Source organism: Poromitra crassiceps (genome assembly GCF_964638095.1).
Source record: "Poromitra crassiceps genome assembly, chromosome: 25".
Lineage (NCBI taxonomy): Eukaryota > Metazoa > Chordata > Actinopteri > Beryciformes > Melamphaidae > Poromitra > Poromitra crassiceps.
The window spans coordinates 14,301,347-14,313,846 of NC_139649.1; positions in this window are offsets into that span (position 1 = coordinate 14,301,347).

Below are 12,500 nucleotides of genomic sequence, written 5' to 3' on the forward strand. Positions count from 1 at the left end.
GAGGCTGGGCTTTCTGTTGGTTTGGACTATATCACTGGTTTAGTAAATGTTCTGAAGAGGCTGGGCTTTCTGTTGGTTTGGACTATATCACTGGTTTAGTAAATGTTCTGAATAAGCTGGGCTTCTGTTGGTTTAGACTATATCACTGGTTTAGTAAATGTTCTGAAGAGGCTGGGCTTTCTGTTGGTTTGGACTATATCACTGGTTTAGTAAATGTTCTGAAGAGGCTGGGCTTTCTGTTGGTTTGGACTATATCACTGGTTTAGTAAATGTTCTGAAGAGGCTGGGCTTTCTGTTGGTTTGGACTATATCACTGGTTTAGTAAATGTTCTGAATAAGCTGGGCTTCTGTTGGTTTGGACTATATCACTGGTTTAGTAAATGTTCTGAATAAGCTGGGCTTTCTGTTGGTTTGGACTATATCACTGGTTTAGTAAATGTTCTGAAGAGGCTGGGCTTCTGTCGGTTTAAACTATATCACTAGTTTAGTAAATGTTCTGAAGAGGCTGGGCGTGTGTGTGTGTGTGTGTGTGTGTGTGTGTGTGTGTGTGTGTGTGTGTGTGTGTGTGTGTGTGTGTGTGTGTGTGTGTGTGTGTGTGTGTGTGTGTGTTTTAATAAGTGTCTCATTGTCAGCCGAGCCGAGTGATGTGGTAAAGAGCAGACCAGCTCATTAGTGGCCGTTGGTGAATTGCTCTTAATGAAAGCTATCAGACTCTAATGAAAAGTATTGTTCTTGAGTGCGACTTAATCAAGCGGCGTTCCAAAAGCTGAGCGCTCCCGGCACACAAACACAAACAGTCCATCAACGGGTGTTTGGGCGAGAAGCCTCCGATGGCAACTTGACACCGTGGTTACAGGGGCTAACACCCCCTGAGAAATCAAACTCTCATTTAGACCACAGCCGCTGCTCGATAACCCGCTCGCGTATCGACCCGCTTTGGTGCTTTGTGTGTGTGAAAGAGAAAGAGTGTGAGAGAGAACAGGAGGTGGGGCGGGCGGGGGGAAGAAAAAATGAGGAGAGAGAAATTGATTTATCTCCCATTGATGATGGCGATTTGGCATGAGATTATGGTACACCTGACCTGTTTACAGCCGCTGGGCCAAATAGAAAAGTTTTTCACTTTGTTAAGTTGAAGACTCAGCTCAATGAAAAGCCTGCGTGTGTCTCAAATAGCCTAAAGGAGCCATAGAAGTTGAGTTAAAGGCACAGTTCACACAGAAATTGATATTCTGTCATCACCTGTCGGCCTACTCACCCTCATACCAGTTAAAACACAGTTTGTCCATAACACGCATGGAGCCTTCACCAAAACAACAGTTCTTCAGAGTTCCAAAAAGACTGATATTTACAGCATTTGCAACAAATAATATATATACTGTAATATTAAGGGACTCCAGGACTGTTCTAACTCTCTAGAATATACAGTAATAGTAAGGGACTCAAGGACTTCTCTAACTGTCTAGATTAATATACTGTAATAGTAAGGGACTCCAGGACTTCAGAAATGGACATAAATTGGCTCTTTTGCTGGCAGAGCTGCAGCTGACTCTGCAGGTGCTTTATGAGAAGTGTTCTTATAATATAAGCCTTATTAAATCATAACACTTAAGCAGAAGTGCTCCCAAACCCAAATTGTGGCGGTGACTCAGTCGAGCCAAAGGAATTGGAACCCTGAATTGAAACTGTGGCGTTTACATACTGTAATGCAAAGTGCCCCGAAACTAAAACAGCTCTCAGATCCTATGTGTTAGTATAATATCCAGTTGCTTTTCATCATTGTAAACAAAGAGTCAATGGAATGGCAGCTACTGTCACCTAAACAGCACATAATAATAATAATAATAATAATAATAACATTAAATAATAATAATAAGTATTATTATTATTAGTAGTAGTAGTAGTAGTAGTAGTAGTAGTTAGGGCATTCACAGACTAGTCGACTAGTCGACTAGTCGACTAGTAAAACCACTAGTCGACACTGTGCTTAGTAGTCGACTAGTCGTTTTAGCAAAAAAAAAAAAAAAAAAAAAATTTTTTTTTTTATATCTTTAAGAAAGAACATACATGGACTATCATATCCCATATCCCCCACAAAGAACATCAAAACACAACAAAACAAAACAAGAAAACTGCATAAAATACACAATAATCCAAGAACAAACAAGACTATTGGACAAACAACCAAACAAAAACAATGCATTCAAAGTAAATACATAGATCTTGCCCTGTTGGCAGCTAGGAAATGCATAGCTTTAAATTGGAAAGCATCCAATCCCCCAGCTGTAGTTCACTGGTGGAATGAACTCTCAAGCTACCATACGTTGGATAACATTTACTACAAGAAATTTACTACAAGAATCAGATTCTTAGACATCCCCAAAATATGGCAACCACATACAGAGTTTGACTTTAAGAACTTTTTACCCCAGTGTCATTAGGCTTATCAGGATAGGAGCTGAATGCATTGTTTTTGTTTGGTTGTTTGTCCAATAGTCTTGTTTGTTCTTGGATTATTGTGTATCTTATGCAGTTTTCTTGTTTTGTTTTGTTGTGTTTTGATGTTCTTTGTGGGGGATATGGGATATGATAGTCCATGTATGTCGTGTAAATACCTCATGTTCTTTCTTAAAGATTAAAAAAAAAAAAAAAAAAAAAAAAAAAAAAAAAAAAAAAAAATATTAAAAATAAATTAAAAACGGTTAGTCGACTAGTCGACTACCTTTAGGGACGACTAGTCGACTAGTAAAATTCACTAGTCGTGAATGCCCTAGTAGTAGTAGTAGTAGTAGTAGTAGTAGTAGTAGTAGCAGAAGAGGAAATAGAGCCACCAAGACCCACTGCAACATTTTACAGCTTATCTTTTCAATTTCCTAATAATGGTGCAGGTCAGTGCAGAGACATGAGAGAGATGTAGCCTAAGTGAATAGCAGCACAGCAGTTAGAGAGATGTAGCCTAAGTGAATAGCAGCACAGCAGTTAATTGCAGTGTTTAGATGTTTTACAGTAAGTATGGTAATTTAAATACATTCTGCATTATGAGGGCAACATAGTAATTGTGGTGTTTCAAACCACTCTTTTTTAATGATGTATAGCATGGAGAATGAATTTAGAATTCCTGGAATAGCCTGTGGCACTGACATATTTCAGTTAATTCTATCCTAGTTCATCTGCCCCCAAAATGGCCTTTGTTCTGTGTAGAACACAAATAGAGCACAAGTGGTGCTGCAGCCGAGCATGTTGCCCTAATTGAGTCATACATGAATCTCTGGTGAAAATAGCCAAACCCAAAAGTGCTAAAGTCCTAAACAGCAACTCCGTCCAGCAGAGGCAGCTGGACTCGCCAACAATGGCTGAACATCTGCATCTACCTCCACCACACACACACGAAGAAGAAGAAGACATACTTTACTGATATCACCTTACGGGGACATCGAGATATTGAACTCGGTGGCCGTATAAACACATTTGACTTTGACTTAACGTGATCACTCTTCAGGCATATCGACCTGACTCTCTGGAGCGAAGGAGGAGTGGCCTCTCCATCACAAACACACTATTTTGGGGATGGCAGGCAAACATGCTCACAGATAGGCTTGGTGGTGGTGGTGGGTGGTGGGGGGGTTTTGGGGGGCAGTAATGAACATGGCGCAGCCCCCAGTCTGGAACAGCAGGCGGCAATCTAATCAGTGCTGCACCTTTTTTTTTATCCTGACGGGGGGCAGGATTAGATATTTAACGGGCAGCAGGTTTATCGTCCAATCACAAGGCTTAGGTCTGATCGCCGCGGACACCTTGTTAGACGGCTAGATATGTCCAATCAGTGCGTGCGGATGGGCGTCGGCGCGTGTTCGCGTGCGCGCGTGTGATTCAGCGTGTGTTCGCGTGCGCGCGCGGGATCGAGTGTGTATGGGTGCTTTTTAGCTGGCCAGCACTCTCCAATCAGTGGCGCCCGAGTGTTGCTCATACTGGCGTTTGATGTCGGCAGACTGGCACAAATTGGCAATCAGGTGAGGTTGGCATGGATGCCGGGCCTCTTTCTCACCGGGATCCTGACTCCAATTGGCCCTTCCTCTCCTCGTTCCCATCCTCTCATCCCTGTCTTCCTCACTCGCCCGGGCCATTTTAACTCGACCCTGACAGGTGCTGCTGACAAAACCCATTACAGTCTCAATTACACTATATCCCTCTCTCTCCTCCTCCCTATGTAATCTCCTCTGTAGCTAGATTCCCGTCCCCCCCCTTCCCTCCTCTGATTCTGCACGACTGACGGGGAGCTCGCCGTCGCTTCCCTCCTCTCCTCTCCACCATCTACTCCACTCCGTTTACCATGTGACTCCATCAGCTGGCTCCTCCTAATTAGCCTTAGAGGGACCAATCACTTTCCTCTTCGTTAGGAGGAGGCAGCAGATGTGGACGAGAGGGGGGGAGATGGTAATGGAGGTATAATGGGCAGATGCAGGAGAGGCTGGAGGAAAGGAGAGCGGTAGAGGTGGAGACTGGGGTTCAATCTCCCCCCGTAGCTCAACGGGTAGAGAATGGGATTTATGCGGAGAAGGTTAGGGGTTCCATTCCCTTGAGGAAGACACTACGACACCATTAGGCTTCATTCCTCATTGGAAGCATGTATGTATGTATGTATGTATGCACTGATTATGCAGTGAAGAGCATTCGATAGAAGCCTCCACAAGAACGGCATGGATTCATATTAGAATATCTCAACGCTTTTCATACCAAGGAGGACCCCTCATTTTCGTCACGGACCCCCCTTTGGTGAGATTTTCTCTCTCGAAACCCAAATCTTAGAATATCTTTCTAGCTATGATTTTGTCCAGAATCCCATGACTGTATTGCAGGTAGAGAGATAACAGTGACACTATCATCGAAACAGTCATTCCTCTACATCCTAGTTCCTCATTGCGCGGCTCTAAGAAATTGCAAAAAAAGAAAAAAAGAAAGATTCCCCCCCCCCCCCCCCCCCCCCCCGCTCTCCCCAAAATTTCAATAAACCTTTATGGCATATTATTACAATACAACAATACTGGTGTTGACAGTAATAGAAGGTGCCAAATCATTCAAAACAATAAGCATTTTGCTGAGATTTTGCTTGACTATTGTGCCAGCGTGCGGCGCTGTTCCAAAACGTGTCAACGTGTGTCGTTGCCTGGGAAACGCACATCCCATAATACAACTGTTCGCATCGCATCCCATAATAGTATAATGATACTTGGGATGCCATTGCGAACATAGATGTGAACAGGTTAGCTAAAACTTTAGCGTCGCCACCGACGGCCCCCACCGTTGCGGTCGGGGTACGTTTCGAAATCCCTCCAGGCCTGAAAGATTTTCTAGGGGAAACTGGTATATATGTGTGTGTGTGTGTGTGTGTGTGTGTGTGTGTGTGTGTGTGTGTGTGTGTGTGTGTGTGTGTGTGTGTGTGTGTGTGTGGAAAACAATAAAACAAAAAAATGGTAGGCAGATGTGCTTGGTTGGGGTGGCTTTTGGTGTTTTGCGGTAAAAGTGGCTCTCCTATTGACTTTGTCCTGCCATTCTTCATCGAAGAAATAGTGAGGATCACTGCTCTACATGCTCTAATTGTGTTCACTTCTCATACATGAAATAGTGGTGAACTTGAACAATTCATCATTTTGCTGAGGACCCCCCTGTAACTCCTCCCTCAAAGACCCCCGGGCAGTCCCCCGGACAGCACGTTGAAAAACACTGATCTAACCTACCTACCTACTAACCTACCTACCTACTAACCTACCTATACCTTTGCTTTCTTTCACGCATTCACTCCCCCCTCTCTTCCTCCTCCTTTGTCTATTTCTCGCCCCCCGACCATCCCTCCGCGCCCCCCACCGTCCTCGTTCCCGCCATCCCCCCTTCTCCGTCTCTTGCAGGTGTGTGTGTGTGTGTCTGTGTGTGTGTGTGAGAGAGAGAGAGAGAGGTGGGGGGATTTGAGAGAGAGAGAGAGAGAGGTGTTGAAGGAGAAGAGAGAGAGAGAGAGGTATAGGGAGCGCCGAGTGATGAATCTCCCCTCCGTCTGTAACACTCTCCGCTTCGGCGGCTCTTCCCTCGTTCCTGACCCAAATCTAATGTGACAGGGCTCGTTTTCTCTACACACACCCTCCCTCACCCCTCCCTCCCCTCCCCTCCCCTCCCTCCCCTCCCCTCCCCTCCCCTCCCCTCCCCTCCCCTCCCCTCCCTCACCCTCCCCTCCCCTCCCCTCCCCTCCCCTCCCTCACCCCTCCCCTCCCCTCCCCTCCCTCACCCTCCCCTCCCCTCCCCTCCCCTCCCTCCCCCTCCCCTCCCCCTCCCCTCCCTCCCCTCCCTCCCTCACCCTATCACAGGAGTCGCGCACCACCCCTCTATTTTTAGCCGTTTGTCCTTGAGTTACAATCTCTGAAAATTGCCGTGATCCATAAAGGACTGGGCTGTGGTGCTCGGAGGAAAACAACCCCCGTCGCCAGAGTAAAACGCTGGCAATTTTCATGTTTCTGCGAAACCAACGGATGCGTTTGTTCTGAACTGAAAATATGTTGCATATCACAACATTTCAACAGGTCCAACCACAGGAGCGTTTCCAACGTGAGTTTGTGTCGGGTAGTGTGGCGGTAGATTCCCTGCCTACCAACACGAGGGTCGCAGGTTCGCACCCGCGTGTTACGTCCGGCTTGGTCGGGGCGTGCACACATGAACGATTGGCTGTGTCTGCGGGTGGGAAACCGGATTTGGGAGGGATGTGTCCTGGTCGCTGCACTAGCGCCTCCTCTGGTCGGTCGGGGCGCCTGGTCGGGGCGGAAGGGAACTGGTGGGAATAGCGTGATCGTAGATATTATATAGATGGGTCACCGCAGGCTCCACCAATTCTAACAAATGGTAGCAGCAAGTCTCCTAAATGGGCGTGGTCAACCATTGACTCATACCTGCCGAAAGTCTCCTAAGTGGGCGTGTCTGTGGAAAACCATGGGCAAAACCCACGTGACAAAATGACAGGAAGTGAGTTGACGTTGGGGCGTCTTGTTTGAATCCCATCGTCTGTGGCGTGATCCTCCCACGTGCTACCGGTGAAGCTCCCCCTGTCAGGTGAAAAGAAGCGACTGGCAACTGCGCATGTCTCGGAGGAAGCGTGGTGCTAGTCTCGGCTCTCCCCAGATCGGCGGAGGGTGGAGCAGCGACCCGGGGCAGCAGGGGGGGGAAATTGGCCAAGTACAATTGGGGAGAAAATGGGGGGGGAAATCAGAAAAATAATAATAAAAAAGTAATAAATTTGACAATGTTACGCAAATGAAACAACTTCAGTTATGGGTAGGCAAGTAAAACAACTTGGTTATTAAGCTTATGGTTTGGGTTATGGCTAAATAACAAAAATGTGAAATGTAGACTTTGAACACGCTAGCTGAGACACGAACCCTGGTCTCTCCAGTGTCAGAGGCAAAGGCTTATGCCCATCCGCCACCCTGGACATCATGACACCCTTACTTGAGTTTTCACTGTGCTCGACTGTCGTTATTGACACGACCCCCTAGAGGTGTAGGCGTTGATATACACATATCTAGAAATGTTGATATGCAACATATTTGTGGTTCCTAGACGTTGACATTTGACCTGTCAGTGGTTTGTAGAAATGTTAAATGGCAACATCTTATTATGGCGACTGGGCTGGAGTGTGTACGTGCATGTGTGTGTGTGTGTGTGTGTGTGCGTGCGTGAGCAACAAATCGTTACCAATTTCAACTCTTTCGCCATTACTGGAGCGAATATTCCTCTCATTAAAGAGGTGAAATGGAGGGAGCATTAAACGAGTGTAACCGAGAGATCAGGCTGTTCTTTTCTCTGCCTCCCCCCCTCCCCCCTCCCCCCCTGCCCCCCCCCCCCTCCGCCCCCTCCCCTCCCGCCCCGCCTCAGAAAGTTATCCACTGTAGCTAATTAGCATGACTGTGGCGTCTAGCATTAGCCCCCCTCTTCCATTTCCAACTCTTTCTCTCATTATCGTATCTCTCTCTCTCTCCCTCTCTCTCTCACACTCTCCCTCTCTCTCTCTCTCTCTCTCCCTCTCTCACACTCTCTCTCCCTCTCCCTCTCTCTCTCTCTCTCTCTCTCTACCCTTCCCATCCTCCGACGCAGCGGCTCACTCTCTCTCTCGCTCGTCTCATTAGGGCTGCGTGGTAACACAGTGGATCATAATAGGTGCTCTGCGCTGTGAAATGGCTTCAGCTCTGTCTCATATCACTGCGCGTAGCAGCGCTAGAATGAGTAAACAGACAATCTGTCCCACGCAGGCACAGACACACACCGAGGGGCACCATCAGGACGTCCATTTATCTGTCGTAAAGCGGCTTTTTGCCAGCCCAAGAAATCCCCCATATTCAGAGCGAGAGACACAGACAGACAGTGAGAGAGAGAGAGAGAGAGAGAGAGAGAGAGAGGGCTAATCTATGGGCGCTGCCATGCAAGGCTGTGTACCATCCACTGATAAACAGCTGAAGCACACCCTGTGTGTGTGTGTGTGTGTGTGTGTGTGTGTGTGTGTGTGTGTGTGTGTGTGTGTGTGTGTGTGTGTGGAGGAAACAGAGAGTTGCTGGGAGGGAGTGAAATAGGGCTGGGTATCGCGCCACTGATTCCCCGATACGATACGATTCAATATCGATATTTCAGTTACAATACCAATGTTGCTTGCAATGAAAGGGATTCTCAAAGAACTAATGCTGTACATTGTACAAGGATCCCTCTAACCTGGTGCTTTATTAAAAATATTAATGTTCAAATAGCTGTTTACGAGATCTCCAGAACCAAACCACGCGAGTCTAACGGGAAAAGGCATTATATTAAAAATTATCAATATTGGGATTTTGAATCGATATCAGTTGGATATTGATTCGATAATATCGATACATCGATCTTTCTTTAACCCAGCCCTATAGAGGAGGACGAGGAAGCGGAAGAACGAAGTGGAGGGAGGTGTGGTCCAGGACGAGAGAGAGAAAGAGAGAGAGAGGGGTGGGGTGGGGGGGATGGGGGGGGGGGGGGCACCGAGGCATATTCTAAGCCCTGAATGTAAATATGCGTGAGGGGATTATCACAGAGTGCCAGGCAGCGCTTTGGGGGCTTTGTTTCTGTGACACAGTGACGTTCGCTTTGTTTCCCTGACGGCAGACGTGTGTGTGTGTGCGTGTGTGTGTGTGTGTGTGTGTGTGTATGTGTGTGTGAGTGTGAGAGAGAGAGAAAGAGAGAGAGCACGCACGGGCGTGTGACATCCAGGCATCTGTTTCCTGCTGGAAAAGGTTAATTACATCTCCACTCCCTGACTGGACGTGCCATGCATAATCACACACGCTAATGAGACCCGTGTGCGTGCTGTGTGTGCCTTTGTCTCAATGTCTCAATGTGCATGCTGAAAAGCTATAAGCTATAGCAGCTCAATAGATATCTTAACTACTTGTTTTTCGGATTTGAAAGACTCTTGTTGCTTGCAGTCTTAGTCTCAATGCGGGGACAGAAACACACACACACACACACACACACACGCGCGCGCACGCAGAGTCAGACACTCAAACAGGTGACAGCTGTATTTGCACCGCAGTGGCATTTACGGGCAGACGCTCCTACTCGCACCGGAGGACATTAATTGATGGGTCTGCATCGGCGCGAGTGTGTCTGTAATTACTTGTCGGGCCGTTAATGAGACAGACCCGCTTACGGCATCAGAGGAGGAGACCGTTGCTCATTCTGACCCTTACGACTTCCATCTTCACACTCCAGCTAAGCCGCTGATTGGACAGCTGCTCCGCCTTAGATCGGGCCCCGGCTCAGCTGATTGGACAGCTGCTCCGCCTCAGATCGGGCCCCGGCTCAGCGAGATGGAAAGCGAGATGGGCTGGGCTCCGGCGCCTCCACGGGTGACTTTGGAAATTGCCGTAACACTTTCTCACCCGGCTGACGTTTTCACTAAGTTGAACTGACACAAGCAGCCAGGTGAGAAGGTGCCGAATGCGACCTGCACTTTTGGTTCCAATTCAGCCACCGACCGTGCAGCTGCAGATTAAGGCAGAGAGGCCCCGAGATGGGCCGTCACTGAGAGGTGTGACTGGGAGGAATAATGGATTTCTTATAGAGCAGCCACTTCTTTACACCTTTTACAGAATACCTACTATGGCGACCGACGAGGAGCCAATCAAAAAGATGTTTTTTTTTTCTTTTTGAATCAGATCAGCAGAAGCATGGGTTCTCAGTCAGCTGCCCAGGGGAAATTGGACTGCTGCAGGGATGGGTAAGTCCTGAGAATACACAAGCTTTTTTTTTGCATCAATATTCGACCAGATTCACCTCCCCATCTCTCGAGTCGTGTGGCTCCAAGATGGCGTTAGAGGTGGCTGAAACCACCTGAAACCAAAATAAGCATGGCCCCGAAAGCCTCAGTAATGAATAGCATTGGAAACAATATTTGGTTATTATTACACTATCTGGTGAAGTCAAAAGCTTGACGGCAGACTCAATTCAAGTTAAAAATTCAATGGCGTTCAACTGATTTAATTTAATAATCAAATGCCCCGTTAACTCTGGTCTCGAATAAAAGCCTGTGCACACTGAAGCCTGTTTACCCATCCCTTTATAGCATCCTCATTATATCATATCATCCCTGTTATAGCATCCTCATACATAGTGACATAAATAGTCTGTTCTGTTATAGCATCCTCATACATAGTAACATAAACAGTCTGTTCTGTTATAGCATCCTCATACATAGTAACATAAATAGTCTGTTCTGTTATAGCATCCTCATACATAGTAACATAGTCTGTTCTGTTATAGCATCCTCATACATAGTAACATAAATAGTCTGTTCTGCTATAGCATCCTCATACATAGTAACATAAATAGTCTGTTCTGTTATAGCATCCTCATACATAGTAACATAGTCTGTTCTGTTATAGCATCCTCATACATAGTAACATAAATAGTCTGTTCTGCTATAGCATCCTCATACATAGTAACATAAATAGTCTGTTCTGTTATAGCATCCTCATACATAGTAACATAAATAGTCTGTTCTGCTATAGCATCCTCATACATAGTAACATAAATAGTCTGTTCTGCTATAGCATCCTCATACATAGTAACATAAATAGTCTGTTCTGCTATAGCATCCTCATACATAGTAATATAAATAGTCTGTTCTGCTATAGCATCCTCATACATAGTAACATAAATAGTCTGTTCTGCTATAGCATCCTCATACATAGTAATATAAATAGTCTGTTCTGCTATAGCATCCTCATACATAGTAATATAAATAGTCTGTTCTGTTATAGCATCCTCATACATAGTAATAGAAATAGTCTGTTCTGAGCAGCAGTACTCAGGGCCATAAATTCAACCAGCGTCACAGTCTGTTAAAGGATAAAGTGCCAGTGGAGATGGGGGTGAAAGCGGCGACGCCCCATCACACCTGCGGCGACGCCCCATCACACCTGCGTCTCCTCCTGATCCCTCCGTCGTTCCACTTCCTCGCCCTCCTCTTCCTCTATCGCCTCATTTGTGGTCTTCTTCTTCTTCTTCTTCCTGCGGCGGCAGAGGCCGTTCAGGCCACAGAAGCAGGCGCAGGTGAAGGGCATGGTCTATCTTATGAACCACATCCACGTCAACCTGCCCAGCGAGAGGGAAGAGAGGCGGGGAAGGGGGGGGGGGGTGTAGAGAGGGAGGGAGGAGGCGTTAAAACATGTCTCCCTCATTTACTCACGGCCAAGATTTCACAGTGCAAGGAGTCATCTCCGAGAAGTCTTTTGAACGCACAAGCGGATACCTGAAATCAAAGACAAAGAAAGTCGACTTTATTCTTTTGTGCATATCAAGCCCACAGTGAGTTTTTTGATTAAACTGCTTAGGCAGTTCAAGATGAAGAGATTTCCCCTTGCATAATTAGACCACATACTACATCGTTTCATTTTTACAGGTAAAATAATAAATGAAAGGCTCTATGTGTAACTTCTGACTTACTGACACCGGTGGCCGTTAGAGTAACTGCAGTCAGCAGCCTATAGAGACACTGCGTAACGCGTCATCGTTCAGAAGCAAGACGGGGGAAAACAGAACCCCCCCCCCTCCAATCCTGGCGTTCTCCTATGTCACGTGCATGGTTGCGTGTTGCACAAAAAGATCGTATATACGGAAGATGAACACTCCAACTTACTTCCTTGACAGCTAGATCCACATTTTTCTTCTCGCCAATTCTCAATGGCTTCCTTGTTTTGCTCAGGAGTACAAAAAAACTTTAACTGGCGATTTTTTACATTTGTTGTCTGCGCAGCCCCACCACACAACAGCTTTTAGCTATGTTTAATTCAAGGAAAATGACACTGGTGTGTGGAAATGAACGGAGCTTTTCCCCCGTGATGGGCGTGGCCTATTTCATGCAGTGTCTCTATGCTCGTGGTGGCACGCGTGCGTCATACTTCACATGACCGCTAGAGGTCGCTTAACATTGAAACGTGATTTTAGGT